General features: G+C 45.4%; 1 long non-coding RNA gene across 1 annotated transcript; it reads left to right on the forward strand.

The window, feature by feature from the left end:
• Window positions 1-2051: 2051 nt before the first annotated feature.
• On the forward strand, window positions 2052-5849 carry LOC146863593 (uncharacterized). Its single transcript, XR_014969037.1, has 2 exons — window positions 2052-4475; window positions 4754-5849. It is a non-coding gene; the product is annotated as an uncharacterized LOC146863593 (long non-coding RNA).
• Window positions 5850-26390: the final 20541 nt, after the last annotated feature.

A 26390-nucleotide genomic window follows, 5' to 3' on the forward strand; every position in this document is an offset into this window, starting at 1 on the left:
AGGTGTTGGTGTGAGAGACCAGGAGAAGATGGTTGCCAGCAAGTAGGTGATAAAGATGCTGTGGTGGGGGTAGTGCCTTCTACCAGGCAAGCTGAATGCTGGAGTCCTGGTGACACAGAACATGTTCCGTGGGGCCTTGTGCTCCTCAGGTGGGCACAGGAGACTGCACCTTCCGAGCCTGCTAGCGAAGCGTCAGAAAAATGCACTGAATTTACTAATGATGGTTGCTGCAACCTGTTTATCAGCTGCCTTTTAAGTTTGCAGGTGTTTATATAATATATTTATATTATGTGTAGTTTATTTATGGAGTAAGATAATTTGCATAGACCATAACAATACTTTGTTACAGGATATATTGCTGTAGTAAGAACACATAGGGGTCTTTCTGGGTTTGAAAGTGTGGCATACAGGGGGCGATGGTGGTGTTCTCAGGCACTGGCATATGCTTTAATGTCGCAAAGCTTGACAGTCACTTCTAGATGAGTTTCAACACACACAGAGCTTGGTCTTTGCAGCGAGTCATGTATCCGTCACCTCTTTAAAACTTAAGTGCCTCTAGAAAGCTTCTTAAAATCAGCATTCCTTTAGGGCAGAATTTAAAATGTTTTCTTTAAAAAAAAAAAAAAAAAACTCCACTTGCTACATTCTCCCCAAAAATCTGCATCTAAAATCGACCTTGAATTTAATTTTTTCTTCTTTCCCTTATTTATTTTTGAAAGCTCCTCTCCTTTTGCCTCTCATGTATATAAACGTCTCTAAATCTCATGCCTGTTTGACTTTGTTTTTTGAAACGATACCCCTGCAATCCAACAATATGTAGTTCGTTCCAGCAAGCATTTGCTACTCCCATAGCACCCACCAATGGTTACATCTCACTCATTAATTAGCAACAAACAAACTGCAGTCAATGCATGGAGTGGTTTCCTTTAGCAAGCAAGACTAACCCCAGTAACCCGTGGACTGAGCACTCACTAACTCTGGGCCTCTTGAGTAGTGTGCTGTTCACCGTAAAGCCCTTCAACACCTCATCAGGGTTAGTTTGTGCTATTTAAATGCAAGTGGGAGATCCTGTCAGCGAGCCATGGGGCGAAGCGTTCACACAATGCGAAACCTTAGAATTGAGGGACATTTACTGTTGGAGGTGCGGCCAGGGAGTGCAGGGAGCACCCGAGTTGAACCCACAACCCTACGGAGCTCAACATCTTCCCAAAGATTTTTGCTAAATGTCTTGGATTCTAGATGGAAAACTTTGTAATCATTTCAATGTACATAAACGGGTCACTAAAGGGTCTACTTGTCCAAAATCTAGCTAGTTCAGGACAAACTGCCAGGGACACCGGCTGATTTCAGGACAAGACAATGCAGTGGGGTTCTTGCTCTGTGCAGACACAAAAGCTTTCTAAAGGGGTTTATTATAAACACGAGAATTCCCCTACACACTTGTAGGGGAGCAAGACAGAAGCAGGCTGGAAGAGAAAGTCTACAGGGTAAAGTTTTAAGGTAACACAAGTGCAAACGGGAATGTAAAAGCAGGGAAACGATAGTTTATCAATCTTTAATCATAGTCTGTCTGCTCCTTTGAAGTGATCTCTCTGAGAGAGGAAAAATATCTTACAAGACGGGAAGGAGCAGATTAATCTTAGTTCAGTAAGTGCTGGGTCGTTCTCTGTACCAAAGGCGCACGCCTTAGAATCTGCCTGGCACTCTTGGAAACCACGAGAATCAGGATGATAATATGAAGACCAAGAAGAACCGCGAAAGGAACACATGGAGATCTGCAATGGAACAAGGATCAGGCCCAGGACTGAAAGACATGAAACGGAGCATACTGGAAATCTGAACACTAGCTATGGAGGCCGAACAGGAACACCAGAATCCAAGACCAGGAATCTGCACATACACGACGGGTCTGGAGGTGCGCAGTCAGAAATCGGGTCAAGGCAAAGAGGGAAACTAAGAGGCAGGGTAAACCAGGGACAGGCAACAGAGAAAAATAACTAATCCGAACAGGAACATAGAATCACACAACAATGGAAACTGAAAGCAAAGGCAAGCCTGGAATATAGCTGAAGGATCTCACGGAGAGCAAGGGGACACCGCAGCGGAGTCCGGTGCGAGCCGCTGCACTCTGGGCTCACCAGGCAGAAATAGCAGGATGCTCAGGGGAGGAGCATGGGTGCATGGAGAGACCCATGTGCTGATAATCGGGGAACAACCAATGAAGGGAAGGCAGAACTGGCACTTGGAAAAGGGAAGACAAGGAAAACTAGCAGACATAGGACACAAACGCTAGGAATGGAGTACAGGTCAGAGCTAAGGGAGTTGAAAGTCAAAGTGGCAGATAAAAAGAGGTCAGAAAAGCTGTGGGATCCAGGAATAAAGGTAGAAAATAGAATGATGCCGAGGTCGAGGAGAATGAGGGCTGACTTGTCCTCCGTTAAGGATCATGCAGACAGTTGTCTGCTGGCGATGTGTGCTGGTTCTGTACTGTGGTTGAGCCTCAATCCAGATGGCATGGCGTCAAGGAGCTGGTGATCAATGAGGCATCGGTTGCCTAGTTTTTCAAAAACACTTGCCGGGTATAGTCGGAGGGAGGTGGGTCTGCAGAAGGAAAGCAAGAGTGGTTCAGCAGATGGTTTCTTGAGCAGGGGCATGGTGGTGGCATGTTTCCAGGTGTCCAAGGAATATGGCTGAGTTGATGGAGGCGTAGATGACCGCTATTAGTGCATTGCTGATCAGTAGGATTCCGTTGGTGTAGTCATGGTGGAGGCAAGGGTCCGATGAGGCCCCTTAGTGAATGGTCTTCATGGTATCGACAGTGTTTATGGTGGTGACGGCAGGCCATGAGATCAGGCCACAGCTGTGATGGAAAGTTGAGATGTGATGGGAGCCAGTGAAGAGTTGATGGTGCTGTATATGGAGGTGATTTTGGTACAGAAGAATTCGAAGATCTTGTTGCAAAGATCTTGAGGAGGTTATATTATTGGAGGCAGCAGGTGGCGCTGTCAAATCTTTGATAATGGTTAAGATTTCCTTGCTGCTGTTAGTGCTGGCATCGATGCGATCTGCAAGAGCCTAGTGCTTTGTGTCCCCGATCTGCCGGCGGGAGCATCATAGGGCTGATGTCTTTTTCTGTGGAGACTTGTTCTCCATGTGTTCTGTTGCTTGCAGCGGTGTTTCGTCAGTGTAGGAAAGTGCTCCTTTTGGCATAGTTACCCCCCCCCACACACCTTTTGCCTGACTCTGAATGCAACTTTGACTGTGCACTGGGTCCCTGCCGATCAGCTTCTCTGGCCCTGTGTTCTTTCCCAAAACTGTACCTTTGTCCTTTGTTTTCACCATGCGCACACCTCAGGCTCACATATAGGTCCCTTGCAAAAAAAAAAAGTACCCGTGGTACCAAGGGCCTTGTGACCAGAGAGGGTCTGTAAGGGCTGCAGCATGTTTTGTGCCACCCTAAGAGACCCCTCAGCAACCACATGCACACTGCCACTGGCGTTTTTTGGTGCAACTAAAAGTGAGTCGACTTGACACACATCCCAGTGTGCCAGGCCTACCAGCATTGCCAGAGGCGTAGGTAAGTCACCCCTTCAGCTGCCTTACAGCCCTGAAGCAAAGTGCACTATACCTCTCGTGAGTGTATAACCGCATCAGCAGAAATGGTGTCTAAGTGCCAGATGTAGGTTAAACCCAAATAGTGAGTTCTTAATAGCGATTTTTACCGAATCGCTATTAAGAACTCGCAAAGTGCGATGTAGAAAATAAATCGCAAAAAATAGCGATTCGTTAATAATCGCTAAAATAACTACCGAAACCGCATTACCGACTCTGTATTAGCGAATCCGCATTACCGAATCTGTATTAGCGAATTCGCAAATTAAAAAAATCGCTAATTGGTGAATCAGCCAATCCGGTGCATCCTGATGACCTCACAAGCAGAAAGTGGCCTGACACATGCTGTTACACTGAGCCTGAAGCATTGGGAGAGGCAGGGAGCAGAACCAAAGAGGTAGGAGCAGCTCAGCAACCACCCTGCAGACCCCCAAAACAACCATGGATGCATGGGAGAAGGGGAATGAGGCTGGAGAGAGTAAGAGAGAGCACAGATTTAGTGAGAGGGAGTTGGAGGTACTAATTGAGGTGAAGGACCACGACCAGCTCTTTGGAAAAAAATCACTGCACGGTCCTGAATCGCAAAAACGAAAAATTTGGCTTGTGATCCAGGAAAAAAATGTATTCCATTGGTGTCACCCAGCACTCGATAGACGAGCTGAATAAGCGCTGGTACAAGCTCCGCAAACGTGCCTAGGAGAGGGTGGCTGACCTGATCAAACAAGCCAAAAAGACAGGTGGCGGGACATCTACTGCCCCTGCACCATCTCCCTTGGAAGAATTGGTGGAGTCCACCCTCCAGCCGGTGAGCGTGAGTGGCTTTGGAGACGCAGACAGCTCAGCCACAGGAGCCAACATACAAGGTAAGATGCATGCACAGCATGATGTGCCCCCCCACCCCATCCCCAGTGACCCAGTATGAATACCACTCCAGTCCATGTTTTGCACACATAAAAAGCAATGCATCATGGGAGATGTAGTCCCAATTAGCACATAGCATATCAGTCCACTGAACCAAAATGCATTACACACATCAGTAAATAGGCAAGCGGGGGACATTCAGTTTGATTGGCAGTCATGACATTTATTGAAAGGCTAATGCTGCTAGACAAGCGAGTAAATGGACATTCTGTATCCACAGGCGAGCCAGCGTGCCAGGCTGCAGAAGGGGAGACAGAAGATGCACGCAGGGAGACCAACACACAGGATGAGGAGGTCCTGTCACCTGCTGAGGTCACATCACCACCACTGAGAGCCAGGAGGTATACAGTGGATAGCCTCCAGGATATAGTGAGGGGTCGGAGGTGGAGAGCATGGGAGCCCAACAGACCACGCAGGAAGAGGATTTACACACAGCAGGAACACAGTCCCCCATGGAGCTTGGCCACACAGGTGCCCGACGCTGCCGACCAAGGGCACACAGTCCTGATGCACAAGTAGAGGAGTCCAGTGTCTTTGCAGGTCTGGAAGGGAAGATGCTGAAGGTGCAGCATCTGCAAGGCAAAACAATGCAATGCCAGATGGTGGCCATCAACAAAAACATGTGTAACATGAAGGAGGGTTTATACTGCCTTAAAAATACCGTGGCTGAGGGCATGTGGGACATGTCAGAGGCTGTAAGGCTGTTATGCAGCAAGATGGAAAACGAACATGGGACAAGGCGCAGGGACAGACAGAGGATGGATGGGTACACTAAGGGGGTGAACCGGTTATGCAATGCCACCCATGTCCTAACCAGGCGCTCAGTGGCCATGCAGTTAGAGATGGCCAAGTGCAGCCGTGACATCACAAGGGGGTTGGTCACAGTCACCAGTGCCTTGGAGGTGCTCCAGACCACACAAATCGCTGCCACAGGATCGGGGGGGGGGGGGTGAAAGTGAGGAGGCAACCAGCCGCAGCAGTATCACTCCCCCCCTCCCCCCCCCCCCCCCCCCCCAATACAAGAGTCCAGGAGGTGCAGTGGAAGGCACGGACAAGCCGCAGGACAGACCTCTAGGGAGGACAGTGTGCTTAGTGAACGCAGCAGTGCTGCGCGTGGGTGCAAAAAGTGAAACCAGGCATCACCTGACATTGGGAGATGGGTGAGGTAACCCATTTGACCAAAAGATGGGATTTGGAATATGGCATGGGGAGTATCTATGCCATGCTAGGGTTGTTGAGGCACTGTGAGGCCATCATGGTGTGGCGGTGTGCTGTCCTATTGCCTGACTGAAGGTCAATAAAACACCATAACACAATTGCAGTTTCTCACTTTGTCTCCGTACTTAATCAGAAATAGTTGTGTGTGTGATCTCTGCCCGTCTGTCTCCCATCTGGTGCCGCTGCAACACCTGCAGCGCTGTGCTGTGGACAATCCTCACCCTCTTCCTCTGATTCTGTGAGATCCACGGGTGTTCCCTTCTTTGTGGCCAGGTTATGCAGCATGGCACATGCAGCTATTATTTTGCAGCAGATCAGGGGCCGATACTGCTGTGCACCTCCACTTTTGTGGAGGCAGCGGAACCTGCTTTTGAGGAGTCCAAATGTATGCTCCACCACATTGTGCGTAGATTTATGTGCCACATTATATCTCCTTTCACTTGGGGTAGATGGGTTGAGGTATGGAGTCAGGATAAATGCACGCACCGCATATGCGCTATCACCCGAGTGTGAAAGGAAGAAAGATTATTCACAGTCAGCAATAGATGCATCAAAGGTATACATCCGGGTGTGTCACATAGATTTATCTAGCAGGTATCCTTCTCCAAATTCACCCTCAGCAAGACTGGTATAGATCCCACTGTTCCTGAAGATGTAGGAATCATGCGTACTCCCAGGAAATTTAACAACTATGTCGGTAATGATGTGAGACGCATCACATATGACCTGTACGTTGATTGAATGTGTTGATTTCCGGTTACGGTAGATGTACTCAGTAGCAGAGGAGGGGCAGATTGGTATACGTGTCCCGTCAATGCACCCTATTACACGTGGGAACTGGGCCTTCTGATAAAAGTCCATCTTCGTCTTATGCAGTTCGGCCTGTGTGCTGGGGAACCTGATGTAGTGGTGCATTCTTTGCATCATGGCATCCAGGAATGTGTTGAAGAAGCGGGACAGGCAGCTCTGTGACACACCACCAGCCACAGCTATTACCCCCTGGTAACTGCCGGATGCTAGTAGGCAGGCAAAAGAGGACTTGTACATGTGGAGGGATTGCGTGCGCCCTTGGTGTCTCGTGCTCCAGGAGTGGGTGCAGGTCCTGGATGGTGGTTGGGTGAAGCCTGTACCTCTCCTGGATTTCTGCCTCTCTGAGTTGGAATAGTGTAATGCGCACTCTGTATACGCGTTCCTCTCGTCTCCAGATCCGCTGTGCTGCTGCTTGCATCCGCCTTGCAATGACATAGAGGGCCACCATTTTGTTCCGCTGATGCATTCTGGCGCTGTTAATATGTTGTGCACCTGGTTACCACCTGCTTTGAATGAGTGTTAATTTGCGACTCTTAAATAGTGATTTTTTTGAATTTTCACTATTGGCGACTTTACGTACATTGATTTGCAATTTGTTTAGCGATTCCTTAATTTGCGATTCGCTAATTAGGGGTCAGTGTGGCATAATCGCTATCTGTTTTCCCTATTTTTTTAGCGAATCAGTATTTTTATACCTACATGTCGCATGGCTGAATAGCGATCGCAAAGGCGGAAATTCTGAGAATTTCTGCGTTAGCGATCGCTATTTCTCTACCTACATCTGGCCCTAAGTCTAGTCTTGGGCAATGTAAGAGCATTGTCAAGCCATACGGAGTACATGTGAAAACAGGAAGGTGAAGGCCCTTATAACCCACTAGAGCATAGGCTGCAACATATGTATTGTAAAAGGGAAAGAATAGCTCTAGCGGGACAAATATAAACTATTAATCACCCAGTCAACTTTCTTCTTTGTAATTGTCCTGTAGAGCAACGGCGGACCTCCTAGTTCCGCACCTCACACCAGTTCCTATTAGCGATTTTACTGCGCAGCCAACGCCAGCCGTTGCATGACGCCCGTGCGCTCTAAATCAAAAGTTACTGTTTATGAAATGGGAGTTGCCAGATCATAAAGTCCAATAGCCAAGTATTAATGTTCAAAATCAATTTCTTTATTCCAAATTTTTAAAATTCAGCAAACAGACACTCTGCCAACGCGTTTCATTCCCACACTGGGAACTTCATCAGGGCAATGTTAGTGAAGACTGGAATGTACCCACTCACAATGGCCAGTATAGGCGTTCCGGAATAACATGAACTATGGGCGCTCCCAAAATCAATGAGAGCCCATATATCAACCTTTTAGGAAAGTGGTGTCATGACTCATGTTTTCCTTGAAGTGTGTACGAAGTATTTCAGTGTATTGCACTTGAACCAAACAGTGAAATAGCAGGTATGATAATTCTTGCAAAGGAAAATCTAGACGCCATGTCGGTTGTTCTGTATATTCATGTGCACTTTCTTCTTTGGGGCTGATGGAGGAATTAACCTTCTACTTTGTTTATACGACTTCGTTTTAGGGAAGAAAAAGGGGGGTATATTTTTAATTATGCGCTGTGAAAGAATTGCTCAGCTCAATCTAGGGATGTACAAAATTTCGACACTTCTTTAGAGTTTATTGATTACGTGGTCTAAGTCTTAGAGAATTGTACAACACATAAAACATTGTGACTCGCAATTCATTAAAATAAATTCTATACATGAGACTATGAACAAAACATGAAATATACAAGGTGAAACGGGTATCCGCTGTAAGGCCCTTGTTTGGCATCTATAGAAGGAACCATTGCCAGGTACCAGCAAAAGATTCTTATGAGACCATCTAATGCATTAAAAAATTCAATTGGCTGCAAACATTTTGTGGTCTCAACCCAGTTGGGCTGGATTTCTTTTCATCAAATCAAGTGAAGACCGGTGCTAGTCCTGTTTGACAAGGTTCGACACATTTCGACCTCTACTTTATGGCCTCATCGGGACGAAGTGGGACCGGAAACACCCAAAATGCCATTAGGAGCTGTCGCGTACAAACTGTATCCGGTCATGGTATGCTTGTGCCATCTGCGAGTATACCGTTTCTCGTACCTAGTGTGGAGTTACACGTTGGGGACGAGAAATGGTATATTTGTCACGGTGACCTCTGTATCAGGAGCTTCAGAGGACGCTCTCTAGCAGATCCTGCACCAAAACGTTTAGTTCGGCAGTTCTACGTTCAGAGAGGGGAAGCCATTCGGGATATCTCCATTTCCTGCGGGATGAGGGCTGGTTACGCTCTGCAAACCATTGACATTTACCCACACTTACAGATGAAACATGTATACCGTGACCGGATGCAGATTGTACATATGGGTCCTAATGGCAATTTTGGGCATTTCCCATACCTCGCCGTCCTGATAAGGGAATAATTGAGAGGCCGTAATGCGTCGACGCTTGTCAAACAGGACCAGCACATTTCTTCACTCGATTTGACAAGAAAAGAAATCCACCCCAACTGGGTTAAGACCACATATTTAATGTTTGCAGCCAATTGAATTTTTGAATGCATTAGATGGTCTCATAGGAATCTTTTGCTGGTACCTGGAGACAGTTCCTTCTATTAATGCCCTCAAACAAGGGCCAGTTATCCGCCACACAGCGGCCACCTGTTTTACCTTGTATATTTCATATTTAGTTTGTAGTCTCATGTATAGAATTTCTTTTAGTCAATTGTGAGTCACAATGTTTTATGTGTTGTACGATTCTGAGACTTTTTGTCTATGTAATCAATAAATTCTGAAGAAGAAAGTGTCGAAATGTTGTACATCCCTAGATTCAGCTCAGCAATTCTTTCATAGTGCATAATTAAAAATATACCCCCCTTATTCTTGCCTGAAATGAAGTCATATAAACGAAGTAGGAGGTTTATTCCTCTATCAGACACAAAGAAGAAAGTGGACTTGGTAATTTGTTGTTTATATTTGTTCCGCTAGAGCTATTCTTTCCCTTTTACAATACGTTCATACCGAGTCCATGGGCTGGGAGCTTGTCAATACAAGTTCCACAGCTCCACAATGGCTTTAACAAATCCCAAACTGTTTGGTACCAAGCATCTCTGATTAATGAGCCCACACTGATGCCAGTGTTGGATTCATTAATAAATGCACTCGGAGGGCATCTTAGAGGTGCCCCCTGAAAACCTGATCAACCGCTAGTGTGTAGCTGACTGGTCTGCACCAGCCTGCCACTTCCAGACATGTTTCTGAGGTGGGAGCATTTTGCTCTTGTGGGTCACAAAGCCTGCTGTGGGTGGAGGTGATCCACACCTACCCCCAAGCAGGAATCGCATTCAAGGGTGGTGAGCCTCAAAGGCGTCCTGCCCTTTGTTATGCTAGCCAAGGCCTGTCCAGCTCATGGAGCTGCCCACCCCCCGACCAAGCCCCACTATTGGCAGCAAGGTCAGCAGGAAAATTAGTAAGCAGTGGAGGTGTGTCCTCTCTCAGCAAGGACCCTCCCTAAGGTGTCCTGAGCTGAAGTGACCCCCTGTTTTGAAAATCCTCCATATTGCTTTGGATGTTTTCAGCCTATGGGAATAGGGGTATGCCCCCTCATCAGAGGGAGAGGAGATTCAGAGGGTGCAGTCACCCTAAATTTAAGTAACCCATTGGCTACTACCTGCCATTACCTTTAACACCCCTAAATTGAGTGTTTAGTGGCATGCCTGAACCTTGATCCTCAGATTCCTGGCAACCTAAAGAAGGACTGAAGATTCCATGCAGCAGTTAAGACTCTAGACACAACTGACTTTTCCCCAGTCCTACCGGCCTGTCTGTAGCATTAGAAGAAACCTGCACCAAAAAGCGACTTGTGCTACAGGCCCAGTGACCACCACAACCCTGGGAGGACTGCCTGCCTTCCCTAAAGACCTCAAACTCAAGAGGACAGCGGCCCTGTCCACAAAGAAATCAACCAGATCTCTGGACCTACCTCTGCAACTGATGACCCTGGCCCGAGTCTAAGTGGCCCCCCGGTTCCAAGGAGGTTCCCCAGTGGTCCTGAACTCGAGTCCTCCCCCAAATTACCTTTCCTTGACTCCACGAAGACGCCTGCAGCCTCAACACGAAGGAACCCCTAACCGCAACCTGCTCTTTTAAGGATCTTCCAACCTCAAAGGACACCCTTGCACTTGTATCCCCCTGGCCTTGGGGAGCCCGCCCGATGGTACCCCTCAACATCCCAACTTGCCTCCGGAGATACCGGTTCTCTTCGTCCAGCTTCTTGGTCCGAGCCTGCAGCCTTTGTTCGAAATCTTCAGTCTCTATTGATTTGCACAGGCCGTTTGACTGTGTATCTGCATTCTGCCCCCGGCTGTCTCTTTGCCACTGACTGTGTGTGTTTGATGCTGCCTCGTGGTGTGGAAATATGGATTTTTCTGGTCAGTTATGTCCCCTATCTTGGACCCCAACGGTTCTATGTGCATGTTACAAGTACATGTATGTTCCCTCCAGTTCCAGTTATGAAGACGCAAATACATGTGCGTCCACCGTTAACATGTCCTCTGTTGATCCGCCATGAATGGGCCGGATATTCCATTCCTAAGTATGAAAAGCCACCGCCTTTATATGGTTTACCTATGCCATTTTACAGTCCAGGCAAGTAGGCCCTGATTCTGTCGTCAAACTCTTCTTGCCTTCTGCCTTTGAAAACTCCAGTCTGAGCCTGCATCTGTGACCATGAACCTTGTCTCATTCTCTGCGCGGCTCACGAAGCCTGACATCAGCCTATTCTCTGCCAAGAACTGTATTTCACCTTCGAGTTATCTGCTTCCCCCTCAGCCAATGCATTCCTGCCTAGTAGTTTAAGTAAACATTCCTTCCAGCTACCGAGCAATGGCTCGGCTTCTCTGTCTTTATGCAAGTAATTCATAGCCCTGTTACCATGGAATATTCCTACCCCCTCGCATTTAGTGTAGACACTTAGACGCTTGTACACGCACGCACGGTCAGTATAGAATAGATTCTGTCCGAGAGTCCTTCTTTTGTGGATAACATAGTTCTTTAAACATAGGATGTTAGATATGATTTGGGATTAGGTTGACTTGACCCCCCAGACTTTTCGTCTCCACATGTAGAGCTAAATGTCAAGTCCCCTTCACCCCCTAGTTGCACGTCAATCACACGTCATGCTGCTGCGCGCGCATCTATGCCAAGTATTATCTTATAGATCCACCTATATATGACATCATAACCAATTATGTTCCTTTTTACTCCTTATTACACCCATTTTCGGTTACGCATATGAATCGTCATTTTCCTTATCAATTGTTATGCCTACTGCATTCGCTTCATTGTAATGTATGTTCTATAAAAGTCATTTCTTGTCAATAATGTATGTACTTCACTTCCTGAACCTCCGTGGTGATGGAACTTGGAGCAACCGATTATAATCGTTCATTGGAATAAAGCCCATTCCGAACCTCTAATACCACGGATTCTGCCTCTCATTTTACTGAGCTGTTTTATTATGTTTCCGTATCAAATTAAGTCCCGGTAAAGGAATTTTATTTACCACAGGAATGGCGCCCGAATAGGGACACTTTCTCATCTCACGCGCCGGCGGTGAGTTGCAGGCCCGGTTTCCTGCCACAGCTGGACGGACAATAACGCGTACCAGCAGGATTTCCTGTATCTCCCTCCGGTCAAGCGGGGGCGACTGAGGCTGCGATCAACACCCAGACGAGGCGGTGAGAAGTGCGAAGTATCCCGACCAGAGCCTAGCTGAGAGAGCAAGATCCGAGGTATACAGAGGCCCACCAGTTCGAAGTCCAGTCCAGTTTCCGACGAGTCGAGTCGAGTCCAGTCCGGTCCAAGTTCAGTCTCCGAGGCCTTCCGTTTCCGAAGCTACCCGGTGAGTACCATTGCTGGGGAGGCATTTCTGACGTGCACATAGTTTGTGCCGGTCAAGACGGGTTTGGGTACACAAATCCGGTCTGCACTGTTTTAGCAGTGTATATGTACTGTTTAGCAGTATATCAAGTATTCCGAAGTATCTAGTTATTGTCAAAGAATTATGCTTGGTGATTAGTTATGCAGACGATCATCATTGTTGGTTATTTTAAAGGTTAAAAAATGTTTAATGTTTAATGTGTTAAACGTCCGGCATATTGTGGTATGAATGGTTGTTCATTATTGTGCTTTTGTACTAAGTGTGTTCAAGATTAAGTATCAGATCAGTTCTCAATATGCCGCTCTTTTCGAAATTAAGACAGATCACTACAAGAAAAGGGGTACTCGAAGAAGCCGTTCCTATTCCTCCTAGGGACACTCCAGGGTACTTCATGTATCATAAACATGGCTTAGACGCTATATTATTTCTTGATTTATGGGTAGACTACACCAAGGAATTACCAGAAAGTCAGAGGTGGCCCGCAGCGGGGACCTGGGATGCAGAGTGCATCATGAAAGTCGAGGAAGAGTTATGGAAAAGGAAAGTCAGACAGTCACAGAAAGATGCCGTTGAGTTATGGCGTAAAGAATCTCATAGACGTACAGAAAAAGCACGTAGACAGGAGGAGAAGAGTAAAGAGAATTCCAATAAAGTTCGAGAAAATCTATTAATTGAGGAAGGTATCCGAGTGAAATCAGAACAAGTAGACAGACAAAGAAATGCCCTTATGAATGGTATGTATCCCCTTCTGGCCGAAGGATTACCTAAGGCTACTCCAGAGATACCGAAAGACTTGCCAACCCCATTATTCCCAATAAAGGTACATCCTAAGGGGCATCCTAGAACCGCAGAAGATGTTTTTCTTTCCTCATATTTAGATGACGCAGCTCCCGAGTATGCAAATTCCGCCCCACATAGACCGCCTATCAGGGAGGTTCAACGCCAAGACCCAGTACCCGTATCCCTACAGCAACCGATCGTGTCACAAGTTCCGGCAAACACATCTGTTTCTACATCTGTTCCTACAGCTGCTTCTATAGCTGTGTCCACACCTATAGTTGCTGTGTCACGTTCAACGAATCCTTTCACACCCGACACCCCAGATGGGGCTGCGGGAGGTGCTAGCAACATTTTTTCTACGCCACCCAGAATAAATAAACTTACCTTTCAAGAGTCAGCACATTCACGTACCCCCAAACTCATAAATGCCCGTACGCTTAAGGAACTTCTTATAGATTGTAGATATGACCCTGTGCCCGGAAAAGAGGACGAAATGACCCTAGCATCATTACGTATCAGACGAGCCGCAGTGTATTTAGGGAAATTACCAGGAATGACTGCGCATCTAGATAAAATATACCATTTTGTCCAAACAGGGCGAGATCCAGAATGTATTAACAGAGCTATGGAATACCAGAAAGTGGAGATACAGGGGGAACTGTTACGTTTCCTCATAAATTGTGTGATCAGAAATGAAGACCGACTGGGGGTAGACCCGGAAGCAATGCAAATTCTTACCCGATGGAGCCAGAATATATCAGAAGGTAGACATGATAAACAAAATTGTATAATAGCCATGTGCCGAAAGATCCGTAAAGAAATAGAACGCCTACACGAAGAAAGATTAGCGGTAGACGAGTTCGAACAAAACGAGGAGGAAAGGTCAGGACTGCCCGCAGGACAGTCAGACACCATAGCCTATGTAGGTAAAGGAAGATCTTGTAATAGTAATAGATGTCCTATTGACCCGATACGTCCGATATGTCCAGATAATAACAGGAATTTCCAAATACCTATAATTAACATCAGGTCTAACGAGCATTCGTTCCAAGCAGCTGACAAACTACTCCGAGAACGAAGGGGTTATCATTTTCTCGATTCTATGGATGAACAAGAATTAGCCAGGTCAGCTGTCCATTGGGTTGACAGTCCCGGAAAATATAGTGATGATACAGTAGCACGCGCATTTTTGAATCTCACCCCAGATGAACAGCGTTTAGCTGGGATTTATATGATTCAACAACTCATTATACTATATCAGAGTCAGCATTCGGACCCTGGTCCCTTACCCGATATATTGACTGAATTGCTTATGAATAGATGGAGAGGTTCAGGTACTAAATTAATTAAAGAAATTCTAGAATCAAGAAAGCAGTATATTCTTTTTGTATGTTCAGACCGTGTCTCATTGCCCATCAAGGAAAGAACGACGTATTACATGGATAGACAGAATCCCTTACGAGAAGTGCACCCAATAAAGGGCGAGGACAACGAGTTTAAGCGCGTATTTGTATATACGCCCATATCAAAAATAGAATTGTTAGAAATGAAGAAAGTGGTACCCAGTCATGACAAAGATCCAGCGGGTTTTCACCGAGAAATTAAAGACATGTTACTCATGGGAGAGTATACCTATCCCGACATTATGACAATATTAAAGGTATTGATGCCTGCTGGCATTTATGAGAAACTCAGGGAAAAAGAGTGGGAGGTAGGAGACCAAAAGATAGAATGGTCAGTGTTAGAAGCAGAAGAAAAGGCCCGAACTGCAGGAGCAGGACTCGGGGATAAAACTAAAGCACTACCAGGTTTATTAGTACAGGTACTGCCACGTTTATTAACTACGAAAAAGGAAGATTGGGGTACAATTTCAGCCTGTAAACAGAAGCAAGATGAAGACACTAGTGATTACTATGCCCGATTTGAAAAATGTTTTGGTATAAATAGTGGCCTAAAAGCAAGTAGCGAATCATACCCACATCTGTTTGTAACAAAATTAGTAGAAAATGCCCTGCCCCAAGTAAAGAATAGAGTATTAAAATTCGAGAGTACCTGGCAAGGTAACACTCCATCACAAATGTTACAAATGTTACAGTACCATCACAATAGAATTAGAGAGGAACAAGAACATGAACACAGACGCATGAAAGACACAAAAATGAAAATGTTAGTTTCTCAGACAGTTCCAGCTGAAGGACATAAAAAGGGTATGACACATTCCGGTGATTCAGCTGGACCTGTAAAAGGGACATGCAATTATTGTAAAAAGCCAGGTCATTACGTACACGATTGTCCAGTTTTGAAACATAATATCGCCATAGGTAAAACACAAGAAAGACCACGGCCACCTAGACAGGACCAGAATGAACAAGGAGCCCCGCAGCATGCACAGTCCATGCCAGCTCCACCACAGTCTGTACAGTTTGTGCCAGCTGCACCAGCGCTGCCTGTTGCTGCCACACAAACCACGACACGACAACTGTACCAGACCGCACAGTACGACTATCCTGATTATCAGCGATACGCATGAACAAGCCTAGAGAGGGAAGTTGACTTACCCCTTATCGAGATCCCTGTAGATCAAGAAGGACCTTATGTACATAGTGAATTGTTAGGCCAAGACAGAAAATTTTTACTCGATACAGGGGCAAGTCGAACGACCATAAAACGTAGTGAAGTTCCAGGGGCACCCCTCTCAGGCTCACAGAATATTTCCCTTGGTTTTTCAGGAAAACCTATTGTTAATGAAGTGTCACAGCCTCTCCCACTTACGATAGGACCTTTGACCCGAACTACAGATTTATTGCTTACTAAATCATGTCCAGAAAATCTGTTAGGAATAAAAACACTGAAAGCTCTAGGAGCTATAATATGTTGTTCTCCGGAAGGAGTAAGGTTGTTTTTACGTGATTTTAAAGGTCATTATGTGTCTAGAGACATGGATCCCCGACTGCAGACTTTACCTACACATCTATGGGCACAAGGCCCTACTGATGTTGGATGCATGAATATTACACCATATCGAGTCACATTAAAGGCAGGAGTGGTGCTACCACGAATGCGACAATACAAGTTACCACCAGATGCTGTAGTGGCTTTACTACAAATCATTGACGAGCTCATTACCCAAGGAGTAGTTGTGGAAACAGACTCCAATGTATGTAATTCACCGATAATTCCGATTCTTAAACGAACAGATCCAAAGGCCCCGCCAGTATATCGATTGGTTATTGATCTGCGCGAATTAAATAAATGCATTGTGCCACAATTTCCTGTGGTCCCAGATATCTCGTCATTACTGACAGCTATTGATTCCGAAGCGACATTCTTTACTGTAATCGATCTCAAGAATGCCTTTTTCAGCGTCCCAATAGATCCGGAAAGCCAATATTTGTTCGGATTTAGTTTAAATGGACGTAGCTTTAAATTCTCACGCGCACCTCAAGGATTTACAGAAAGCCCCAGCATCTATAGCCAAGCACTGAAACGAGAACTTGACAGTATCCACATGCCAGTTAACACTGCCTTGCTTCAATACGTCGATGATCTGTTGATCACCGCGAGAAGTGAACCGGAATGTGAAAAAGCATCACTGACAGTTTTACAATTTCTAGCCGAAAAGGGGCACAAGGTGTCCCCTTCTAAGCTGCAATTCTGTGTCCAGCGAGTTATTTCTCTTGGACACTCGCTGTCCAAGGAGGGAAGGCAGCTTACACCCGACCGCATTCAGTTAATAGCTAACATGCCAATACCCAAGACACAAAAGGAGGTGCGGGCTTTCATAGGCCTCACTTCATACTGTAGACAGTGGATCCCTCAATATGCATTTCTAGCAAAATCGCTCATTCAGTTGACAACACAGGAGGCAGCCACATCGACTGTTCTCCCTTGGACCCAGGAACATACACAAGCTTTTGAAAGCCTAAAGAAAGCTTTATGTCAAGCACCTGTTTTAGCAACGCCATGTTACAGAAAACAGTTTACACTCTTTGTTACAGAACGCGAAGGTACTGCCTTGTCAGTACTCACACAGGAACAAGCAGGAGCACACAAACCATGTGCTTATTTTTCTAGTACATTAGATCCCGTAGCCCAGGCTTTGCCTGCGTGTCTAAAATCAGTGGCAGCGACAGCTTTAGCAATCAGACAAAGCGATGCCATAGTGTTAGGACATCCATTGACAGTTCAAGTACCACACGCAGTAGAGGTTCTTGTAAATAGAACGCAAACACAACACTTGACTATAGCGCGACTTACAGGGTACGAACTTACATTGTTTCAGCCACACATAGAAATCAGACGCTGTAACACATTGAATCCTGCCACACTTTTGCCAGTAACCGGAACAGACCCACTAGCCCATGACTGTATTGAAGTTATTACAATAACGACGAAACCCAGACAAGACTTAACCGATGTCCCATTGTCAGACCCAGACCTGACATTGTATGTAGATGGTTCATGTATGAGAACAAATACAGGAGAGTTAGTGGCTGCGTAAGCAGTCACAACAGTTATTGAAGTCATTGAAACTAATCGTATAAATACTTTGTCAGCTCAAGCCGCAGAGCTTATTGCTCTGACACAAGCCTGTATTCAAGCCACAAATAAAAAAGTCAACATATACACTGATTCACGTTATGCATTCGGAGTTGTACATGACTTCGGCGTGCTATGGCGAGAGAGAGGTTATTTAACTTCCCACGGTGCCCACATTCAGCACGGACCCCTCATTCATGCCTTATTAGATGCAATACATCTACCTACTGCAATATCAATTATGAAATGTAAGGCTCACACGAAGGTTACTGATATCATTTCTCAAGGCAATGATCTAGCCGACAGAACAGCTAAACAGACAGCTCAAACCCAAACATCCGACATGACAAAGACAATAGTCCCGATGCCGACACATTGTATGACAGTTAAAGATCCTACCCTTGACGTAATTGACATACAGACACATGCTACACCAGACGAAATAAAGAAATGGACTGAATTAGGAGGGATCCAAACGGACCAAGGATGGATGATGAAGGAAAAGTCTGTGTGGTTCCTTCCTGATTCAATGGTCCAAGTTATAGTTAACACTATACATAGTCCAGCACATCTAGGAGAAAAAGCTATGCTAGATAGCATTCAACACATTTGGTTCAATAAACATTTACGAGCAGCAGCCAAACAAAAGGTCCGTACCTGTATGATCTGTTGCCAGTTCAACCCAGGAAAAAGTGTTCCCGTAGAACAAGGTGGATTTCATCCTCCTAATCACCCTTTTGAAGTACTCCAGATGGATTATATCCAGATGGAACGATGTCGAGGATTCAAATATGTTCTCGTAGTTGTCTGCGCTCTGTCCCGCTGGACGGAGGCATACCCGGTTTCAGATTACACTGCCCCGACTACTGCCAAACAGTTGGTTCGAGAATTCTTCCCACGATACGGTTTACCACGTGTTGTTCACTCAGATAACGGCCAGCCGTTCTCATCCGAATTAATGAAACCTGTTTCACTTTTGTTAGGTTATCAGTGGAAATTCCACTGTGTCCGACACCCTGAGGCAGCAGGTCTCGTAGAAAGACATAATCAGACCCTGAAAATTAGATTGTCCAAAATATGCAGGGAGAAAGGTGTCGACTGGGTAGTAGCGTTACCAGTTGCACTCTTTTTCACAAGAATGGTAGCACACTCTCGAACAGGGCTATCCCCGTATGAGGTGATCTTCGGCAGACCACCAAATATGTGGGGGACGCCTATACCACGCAAAATAACTGATATTGACTGTAATATGCTGACAGATTACTTGGCTTCCTTGATGTCTGCACTACAATCTTGTCGTTCACAGGTAGCTGCAGCTTTTCCCGACAATACTGAGGTGAAACCCCATGACGTAATTCCGGGGGACCTCGTCCTTGTGAGGAATTTCGACCGAAAGACTCAGCTGGAGCCCAGGTGGAAGACACCCAAGTTGGTCCTGCTGACCACAAGGACAGCCGTGAAGATTGAAGGCAGGAAAGGATGGATTTATTCAAGTCATATCAAGAAATTTCATGGACTGAAATCAGATGTGAATACCACACCTTGTGTGTCTTCACCCATTGACTCAAAACTTCCTTTTGTGGAAAAAAGTGACTCCGAACTTTATAAACTAAAATTAAGGCCTAGACCGTCGGACGATTTGATTGTTTAAGTCCTCTCCTAGGTGAAGCGGTTGAATCTGTCTCCGACATGTATCGCCTAGACCTGAATCATGGACAGTCGCGAAAAATGATGAAACGACAGGCGTATTGTAAATCACTGCGTAGCCATTGCATAGTGACATTATTAATCTTGTTTTTCTTAAGTCTTTTAATAATTACTGCAAGTATATTGTTGCACATATATTACCCTATTGCCAGAAATGTTTACAATGTTACTGCTGAACATTCGTTTAGTGACTTACCCCCGCATGAATTGTCTTATAGACTTGCGCTGCGTAATAACACTTTCATTAGTATGTTACATCATTCCCATCAGACTAGTAATGCAACTAATTGTTGGGTGTGTGGCCGGCTCCCTCCCTATCAGAATTATGAAGGAGTCCTGCCTTTCTTTCCACATCCGTTTACACATAATGGCTCCTGTGGAGCATGGTTTAGTTTAATCAATTCCATAGACTCAGATACAGCCGTTTACCAAGACCAGTGGGTGTGGGGAAATCTGAACCTAGTTTTATTCAAAGTCTGTTACCCTGACCAGGAGGGTCGCCCCAAAGGAACAGGAACTGATCTAGAAAATGAAGTATATGGATTAGGTAACTTTACTCCTAATCTCATGGTTCTAAATGTCGAATCCGAAGTTGAACTAGTTTTACCAACCATGTCAGTATTCCCAGCGAAAGGTGAATTGTGTGTAAGAAAAGTTGGTTCCATACATATGGGCCATAGTAAATGCACCACTACAGTAGAATTCAGTGATCAAGGCAAATCTTCATTTAGAGCTTATCGCCACTCCTACTTTATATGTGGTCAGACTGCATATATGCGTCTACCTCTAGATTGGGATGGTACCTGCTACATTGCATTCCTTTTGCCACCTGTTTTCCTAGCTCCTCCTGATTATTATAGAAATATTCATTTAGTACACAACAGAGAGCGGAGAGATCTCCCAATTGTCGATTACACTGAAACAGCATGGGAAAAATACACAGATTTCAATAAAGGTTTCTTTCCCTATATAGGTACAGTTACCAATAGTAAGCTGATACGTAGATTAACCAGAACCCTTGAAGCAGTAGTGAACGAAACTATTTCCGCCCTAGGCAATTTAACAGAAGAGCAGTCTGCTATGCGGATTGTTGTGCTTCAAAATCGTCTTGTCCTTGACGTCATCCTGGCTGATAGGGGCGGAGCTTGTAGGGTCATCGGATCAAGCTGCTGCGTATTCATACCAGAAAATTCGCCATCTGTATATAAAGCTATAACTCGCCTTCATAAGATTGTAAGCCAGATACACCAGAATCCAGGCACTTGGACTTGGTCCGGTTGGTTTTGGAGTGTATTATCTACCTTTGGATGGAGGGTCCTATCCTTCCTAGGTATTGGCCTTCTCATACTATTCAGTTGCTGTCTACGTCTACAATGTGGACCAGCGATCTGTGGTCTGTGTGCCACATCGTGTATTTCACCACCAAGAATTCATTCGTCACGGAAGAAGAAAGAAGAACAAATGATGTTATATGAACAAATCAATGGATTGATGAAGATTGATATCTCTTAACGGGCAAGTAGGGGACAAGGAGGGAATGTGGAAATATGGATTTTTCTGGTCAGTTATGTCCCCTATCTTGGACCCCAACGGTTCTATGTGCATGTTACAAGTACATGTATGTTCCCTCCAGTTCCAGTTATGAAGACGCAAATACATGTGCGTCCACCGTTAACATGTCCTCTGTTGATCCGCCATGAATGGGCCGGATATTCCATTCCTAAGTATGAAAAGCCACCGCCTTTATATGGTTTACCTATGCCATTTTACAGTCCAGGCAAGTAGGCCCTGATTCTGTCGTCAAACTCTTCTTGCCTTCTGCCTCTGAAAACTCCAGTCTGAGCCTGCATCTGTGACCATGAACCTTGTCTCATTCTCTGCGCGGCTCACGAAGCCTGACATCAGCCTATTCTCTGCCAAGAACTGTATTTCACCTTCGAGTTATCTGCTTCCCCCTCAGCCAATGCATTCCTGCCTAGTAGTTTAAGTAAACATTCCTTCCAGCTACCGAGCAATGGCTCGGCTTCTCTGTCTTTATGCAAGTAATTCATAGCCCTGTTACCATGGAATATTCCTACCCCCTCGCATTTAGTGTAGACACTTAGACGCTTGTACACGCACGCACGGTCAGTATAGAATAGATTCTGTCCGAGAGTCCTTCTTTTGTGGATAACATAGTTCTTTAAACATAGGATGTTAGATATGATTTGGGATTAGGTTGACTTGACCCCCCAGACTTTTCGTCTCCACATGTAGAGCTAAATGTCAAGTCCCCTTCACCCCCTAGTTGCACGTCAATCACACGTCATGCTGCTGCGCGCGCATCTATGCCAAGTATTATCTTATAGATCCACCTATATATGACATCATAACCAATTATGTTCCTTTTTACTCCTTATTACACCCATTTTCGGTTACGCATATGAATCGTCATTTTCCTTATCAATTGTTACGCCTACTGCATTCGCTTCATTGTAATGTATGTTCTATAAAAGTCATTTCTTGTCAATAATGTATGTACTTCACTTCCTGAACCTCCGTGGTGATGGAACTTGGAGCAACCGATTATAATCGTTCATTGGAATAAAGCCCATTCCGAACCTCTAATACCACGGATTCTGCCTCTCATTTTACTGAGCTGTTTTATTATGTTTCCGTATCAAATTAAGTCCCGGTAAAGGAATTTTATTTACCACAGTGGCCCACCTTGTTCTGGTCCTAACCCCTGGATATTGACCCCAAACTCTAATTCTCTCTGCCAGCAACTAGCACCTCTTTGCGTGTCCCCAGTCTCCTTTGACTAACATTGAGCCAAGTGACCGAATTTGATCTCTGCACCTGGCCGCCCTAGTGCCTCTGGTGGTGCAGACTCTACACGGACCTGCCCAGTGCCGCTGGCGGTGCAGACTCTACACGGACCTGCCCAGTGCCGCTGGCGGTGCAGACTCTACACGGACCTTCCCAGTGCTGCTGGTGGTGCAGACTTTACACAGACCTGACTCCTGCCCAGTGCTGCTGGCAGTGCAGACTCTACACTGACCTGACCCTTGCCCAGTGCCTCTGGCGGTGCAGCAGACTCTACACGGACCTGACCCCTGCCCAGTGCTGCTGGCGGTGCAGACTCTACACTGACCTGACCCTTGCCCAGTGCCGCTGGTAGTGCCGACTCTACACGGACCTGACCCCTGCCCAGTGCCGCTGGTGGTGCAGACTCTACACGGACCTTCCCAGTGCTGCTGGTGGTGCAGACTTTACACAGACCTGACTCCTGCCCAGTGCCGCTAGCGGTGCAGACTCTACACTGACCTGACCCCTGCCCAGTGCCGCTGGTGGTGCAGACTCTACCCTGACCTGACACTTGCCCAGTGCCGCTGGTGATGCAGACTCTAGACCAGACGTCTTCAATCTGTGGGGCGCGACCCCCAGGGGGGCCGTGGAGTCATGGGAAGGGGGTCACTCATTCCCCAACCTCACTTGAGTCTGGAATCCAAAACGTTTGTTTTCGTCTTGGTAAAAGATGGCTAATCAAAATGCTCCAGCTGAGTGTCCTGTTCTGTGAAAAGTTTTCATGCCAATGTGCATTTGTTGCCTGAAAGAAATGCAAATGCTCCCTGTTAGTTAACCTGCAAGCGTAAAGGGTGCGTGAATCGTTACAAGCTAATGTAACATGTCTATGTCTACTAAGGGGAGGGGAGAAAAGCGAATACTGGAGCTGCCCAAGTAAATCTTGACGAGCACTGTTGTAAATGTTCCGAGACTTCATTTTTTTTTCCAGTTAATCTTGCCTCTTGGACTGCCCTGCCACTTGCTGATCAGTAGCATGTAATTTCTGATTTTACTACTTCCTGTGAGTAGTCCTGTGACGGTGCTTGTGAAGTCAGAAATGCATCGCTTTAACTCAGCCAGTCCAAATGCTAAACCACCTGCTCTTCCTTCCCTGTGTGCACTCGCGCTCTAGATTTTACCCATTTAAAAAAGGTTGGCGGCCGAGTTTAGAAGTTGTCGCAAGCTTTAAATTCTTGGCTATCTTTTGGCAGAAGCCAAATAAATGGCCTATAATCTGACTGATCAAGCCCAGAGGACCCTAGTTTTTTTGTGGGGAAAAACAAGTGACTGTCAAATAAGATGTGGAAAGTGAATGTGGCTAGCTTCATGAAGACCAACCAGGTCACCAGGCTGCAGGACGACAGCCCATGTTGAAGGGATTACATGTTGGGTAAGCATCTCGTTATGGGGGATGGATTGCTATGGTAAAATACAAGCACTAACATGGTACATTTTCATTACATGGTACATGGCGTTTGAAATATAGGTAAATTAGTGACAGGGTGGCCTGATATTACTAAAGTAGGTGTTTTGCTTACCCTGGGCCGAATCATTAGATTTTTATCTGTGACTACTGATTTTCTTTGCCGCTGTACCTAGTTTTCATCTTGTACTTTTCCTGCCAGCTCCGAAATGTAGGGTGCACTATCAAAGTCGTTGTTTTAAGTACAAATATGACATAGCAGAATTGTTTTGCCAGGGCCAAACGTTTCCTATACCAGTCACATGGCTTGTGCATGCTACTTAAAGATGTCAACTTAAGCTTTACAATTCATGACGGGGATATTTACGGCAGAGTGATTCTCATAGAAAAGCACTGAATTATGTTCTAGGAATAACTTCAGTTTAGTAATAGCAAAAAGCATGGTTTATGAACTCGATAAGTAATTTAAAATTTAAACCAACAAGAAACTCATTTGAAAATACTCTTGTAGCATTTTCAGACAATGCTGGGACATGTAAATTGCTTTTACAAAGGACCCTGCCTGGGGGGGATGGGGCTGTGCCCAACTACCAAGAACAGCCCCTGTCAAGACAGATGTAACTCCCACCATGCCATTGTTGAAGTAGCCAGAGTGGCAGCAAAGCCAGTAGGGGGAAAAAAACCCTGTCACAATTTTTTTTATTTTTTTTGGAAGTTAATTTCTGCAGACACCGTGGGAGGATGAATCTGACATCTTAACTTTGGACAGATGCAAATTAGTATTTAGTGTTCATCCCCCAGAGAGTGATGCATGGCTAGGTAGGGCTACCTGTGGAAAGGATCTTAATTGTTCAGAGGAACTCTACCGATAAACTCTAAACTGGCATTGTGGCTACCAGCCTGAGTGTTGCTGCCACCTGAGGAAGTTGAGCGCACACCTGCTGAACCAAATTACTAGAACTCTGCACTGAGGCTACTGGTTTACCAGTGGAGAGAAGCCCCAAGGACTGGACCTTCTCCCACTTAATCCCAGGATAGAAGAGTGGACTCCAAGGACTAGTTGACTTGCACCCTGTTAATGCCCTAGGACAGAGGTCTTCATTCTGTGGGGTGTGACCCCCAGGGGGACCTTGGAGTCCTGGGAAGGGGGTCACACATTCCCCAACCTCACTTGTGCCTGGAATCCAAAACGTTTGCTTTCGTCTTGAAAAATGATTGCTAATTTCAATTGTTAAAATAATCCAGCTGAGTCTCCTGTGCTGTGAAGTTTTTGTGCCAGGGTACCTGGTTGCCTGAAAGAAATGCAAATGTACCCTGTTAGTTAATCTGCCAGTGTAAAGGGTGCTTGGGACCTGTGAATCGTTGCAAGCTTTGTGATGATAAAGATTTGCTTTTTTTAGTGGTAGTGCAAAGCGTTAACAACTGGACTGTGAAGTGCTTGCTTTTAATCATAACTGTATTTACACATCCCTTCATACCCCTAAGGAGGTGTTGAAGGGACAGATCTGTAAAAAAAAAAAAATGACATGACATACGCCCTGGTATTATTAAAATCTACCTTTTGGAAGCACCGTTTTATCATAAAATGATTTACAAATTTTGTATCAGTCTATCTTCTACTATGGGTAATGCAATGCAAGTATAAAATAATGACTTGCATATTCACAGTGCTTTTTTATCACCGGCTTTGACCTTGTAGCACCAAAAATACACAAGTCTCTATTCTCCACTGAACCAACCAAGATTTAAATGTGTGGCTCTTTGATAATACCCAGACCTCTGCAGTGCATTAACTAATGGAGGTTTCATAATGTACTACAGTGCATTTCCCACTGAGTAACAACTTTGTAAAATGTATATTTCATTCACGCCGTTCATTATTTTATATGTAGGTGCCTTTTTTCTTTCATTACGCTTTTTATGGGTTATACAAAGTAAACCCACACCACCAACCTCCTTAAATGAATGAGGAACATAGGACTCACCCAACTCATCCATGGTCCTCGTCCTCCTCCCCCCTCCCTCCTTCCTCCCTTCACCCACCCCCTTTCTCCCCTCCCTCCAAACCTTGTATCAGTCCAAACAACCCCTTATGGTGATAGGTTAAAGACAAACTTATATGAAAGCTATCCCAGTGGAAGCTATGGAGAGCAGCCTTCAGGCTAAGTCTTGATGGAATGTAAAGTAGCTTGTTTTACCAGTCTATAATCTCTCGAATGATCAAATGAAAGGATAACCACACCAGGTATATATTTAAAATATATGTATCTAAGATAATACACATCCCTCTAGTCTCTTTATGAGACTGGAGTTCGAAGTACTTTGTTTACAAGTTAGCAATTATCAGTAATAGCACAAATTTACGTTTGGGCCTTAGGGGCGTACCAAACCATATACCAAAAAAGTGGCATAAGAACCACAACTGGAATAGACACTAGGCCTATAGCCTCTAGAATCGCTGGGACCCCAAGGAACCACCCAAGGTAGTGACACAGGGGACCCACGGGGACTGTATGCAGTGTGAGAACACAACCGCGGGTTACCGTTATCTTCTATGGGCAATGTCACGGTTGGAAAT

Source organism: Triturus cristatus, chromosome 2_1 (genome assembly GCF_964204655.1).
Source record: "Triturus cristatus chromosome 2_1, aTriCri1.1, whole genome shotgun sequence".
NCBI lineage: Eukaryota > Metazoa > Chordata > Amphibia > Caudata > Salamandridae > Triturus > Triturus cristatus.